Raw genomic sequence first — 3,459 nt, 5'->3', positions numbered from 1 at the left:
TCCTGATTTTCACATCTTATTATGTTGCTATAAGGTAGACATTGTATACATTGTTATGAGGCATTTCAGGTAGAATTTACAGCAGTATTTGACAAAGTATTTGGAAACACTCAGCTTTTAGATGTTTTAAATTCTGTAACCAGCCATAACAAATGGCAATCAGGAGAAAGAATGGAATAAGATTGGTGGAAGGAAGAAGTGGTTGGAAAGTTTATAATGAATGATGAGAATTGATATGAATTTTCAGTATTAGAAATTAGGGTTTAAGGGGCGGTCTGACTGGCTTAGTTGGTAGAGCACGCGACTCTTGACCTTGGGGTTGTAGGTTCCAGTCCCACACTGGGTAAAGAGATTACTTAAAAATAAAATCTTACTTCCTCTCTCTTTCTCGGCGCTGCCTGTGGAGGTGGCCGCCATCTGTTACTGGGCATCATGGCTGCCCTCAGACCTCTGGTGAAGCCCAAGATCGTTAAAAAGAGGACCAAGAAGTTCATCTAGCACCAGTCAGACCGCTATGTCAAAATTAAGCGCAACTGGCGGAAACCCAGAGGCATTGACAATAGGGTGCGCAGAAGATTCAAGGGCCAGATCTTGATGCCCAACATTGGTTACGGGAGCAACAAGAAAACAAAGCACATGTTGCCCAGTGGCTTCCGGAAGTTCCTAGTCCACAACGTTAAGGAGCTTGAAGTGCTGCTGATGTGCAACAAATCTTACTGTGCAGAGATTGCTCACAATGTCTCCTCCAAGAACCACAAAGCTATTGTGGAAAGAGCAGCCCAGCTGGCAATCAGAGTCACCAATCCCAACGCCAGGCTGCGCAGCGAAGAAAATGAATAGACAGCTTGTTGTGCACATCATATTTGTGTTAATAAAACCATAAAACCTAAAAAAATAAAAAATAAAATAAAATAAAATAAAATCTTAAAAAAAAAAGAAACAGAAAAGAAATTAGGGTTTAGCTCATCATTTTGAGGTTCCCTCTCCCACCTCAAAAGTACCCAAATCATGCCTGAGCTAGGAGGCAAGTCCTGGGCAATAATTGGTCAGTCCATTCTGGACAAGAGTCTGGAATTTGCAGAATGCCCTGGATTACTGATGTTGCTCACCCCAAGGGAGAAGAGGAACAAAGATGGTGTGCCTTGATCAAAGGTTACAATTTAAAACTCATGGTGAGGCACTTTTTTTTCCGCCATCTTGGAGCCTGTGGAGGCCTGCTGGGAACAGGACTCCTATAATGCCAAATAATGTCTGGAAGGCTGTGGTCCAAGGCCATTTTTGCTGGCTATAAGCAGGGTCTCTGGAACCAGAGGGAGCACACAGCTCTTCTTAAAATCGAAGGTGTTTATGCTCGAGGTGAAACGGAATTCTATCTAGGCAAGAGATGTGCTTATGTGTACAAAGCAAAGAACAACATAGTGACTCCTGGTGGCAAACCAAACAAAACCAGAGTAATCTGGGGAAACGTAACTCGTGCTCATGGAAACAGTGGCATGGTTCGTGCCAAATTCCGAAGCAACCTTCCTGCTAAAGCCATTGGCCACAGAATCCATGTGATGCTGTACCCCTCAAGGATTTAAATTTAATGAAAAGTAAATAAAGGTGTAGATTTGTTCTCTTGTATTTTTGTTAAAAAAATTAAAAAAAATAAAATTCATGGTGAGGCTCAAGAGATACACAATTTTGTGTCAAGGACAATGGATGAGGCTTGAAATCAAGCTGAGTTAAAGGTGAAGTTTGGGAAAAACCTAGAGAATGGGGGGCACTGGCTGGGGCTTAGTCAGTAGAGCGTGTGGCTATTGATCTCCGGGTTGTGGGTTCGAGCCTCATGTTGGGTGTAGAGATTACTTAAAAATCAAATCTTTGAAAAAAAAAAAAAACACCTGGAGAACAGTCCTCTGGAATTAAAGCTTAGAGTTGGAAAGGTCCAGTTTCCCTCTGAATGCAGGAGTTCCCATGGAAACACTCCTAACACGTGAACATCCGCCTCCCAACAGGGAGAAGATAAAATGCAGGGGTTGCAAGCACAGACGGGTTTCAATTCTAGATCTCCCACTTACTAGCCATGTGTTCTTGGTCAAGTTAAACTTCATTAAAAATTGTGCCTATTTGGAACCCTCCTACACTGTTGGTGGGAATGCAAGCTGGTGTAGCCACTCTGGAAAACAGTACGGAGGTTCCTCAAAAAGTTGAAAATAGAGCTACCATACGATCCAGCAATTGCACTACTGGGTATTTACCCCAAAGATACAAATGTAGGGATCCGAAGGGGTATGTGCACCCCAATGTTTATAGCAGCAATGTCCACAATAGCCAAACTATGGAAAGAGCCAAGATGTCCATCAACAGATGAATGGATAAAGAAGAGATGGTATATATATACAATGGAATATTGTGCAGCCATCAAAAAAAAAAAATGAAATCTTGCCATTTGCACCGACGTGGATGGAACTAGAGTGTATTATGCTAAGCGAAATAAGTCAATCAGAGAAAGACAAGTATCATATGATCTCACTGATATGAGGAATTCTTAGTCTCAGGAAATAAACTGAGGGTTGCTGGAGTGGCGGGGGGTGGGAGGGATGGGGTGGCTGGTGATAGACATTGGGGAGGGTATGTGCTATGGTGAGCGCTGTGAATTGTGCAAGACTGATGAATCACAGACCTGTACCTCTGAAACAAATAATACATTATATGTTTAAAAAAGAGAGAGAGAGAGAGAAGATAGTAGGAAGGGAAAAATGAAGGGGGGAGTCGGAGGGGGAGACGAACCATGAGAGACGATGGACTCTGAGAAACAAACTGAGGGTTCTAGAGGGGAGGGGGGTGGGGGGATGGGTTAGCCTGGTGATGGGTATTAAAGAGGGCACGTACTGCATGGAGCACTGGGTGTTATACACAAACAATGAATCATGGAACACTAGATCAAAAACTAATGATGTGATGTATGGTGATTAACATAACATAATAAAATGAAAAAAAGTGTGCCTATTTCCTCACTATTAAATGAAACTAATAATAGTATTAAATAATGTCTTGAGGGATGCCTGGGTAGCTTAGTCGGTTGAGCATCCGACTTGATTTTGGCTCAGGTCACGATCTCAGGGTCCTGGGATCGAGTCCACCATCAGACTCTGCACTCAGGGGTGAGTCTGCTTAGGGATTCTCTCTCTCCCTCTGCCTGCCCCCACTTTCTTTCTTTCTTTTTTTTTAAGATTTTATTTATTTATTTGACAGAGAGAGATAGCAAGAGACAGAACACAAGCAGGGAGAGTGGGAGAGGGAGAAGCTGGCTTCCCGCTGAGCAGGGAGCCTAATGCGGGGCTCGATCCCAGGACCCTGGGATCATGACCTGAGCCGAAGGCAGATGCTTAACGACTGAGCCACCCAGGCGCCCCACCCCACTTTCTTTCTAAAATAAATAAATAAAATCTTAAAAAAAATAATGTGTTGATACAG

General features: G+C 43.0%; 1 pseudogene; it reads left to right on the top strand.

Annotated features, from left to right (window-relative positions):
- Positions 1-379: 379 nt before the first annotated feature.
- LOC112820653 (large ribosomal subunit protein eL32-like) lies at positions 380-896 on the top strand (annotated as a pseudogene).
- The last annotated feature ends 2,563 nt before the right edge of the window (positions 897-3,459 follow it).

Source organism: Callorhinus ursinus, unplaced genomic scaffold (assembly GCF_003265705.2).
Source record: "Callorhinus ursinus isolate GAN/ISIS: 27379988/994484 unplaced genomic scaffold, GSC_fseal_2.0 scaffold10, whole genome shotgun sequence".
Lineage (NCBI taxonomy): Eukaryota > Metazoa > Chordata > Mammalia > Carnivora > Otariidae > Callorhinus > Callorhinus ursinus.
This window is presented reverse-complemented; position numbering and strand designations above follow the sequence as displayed.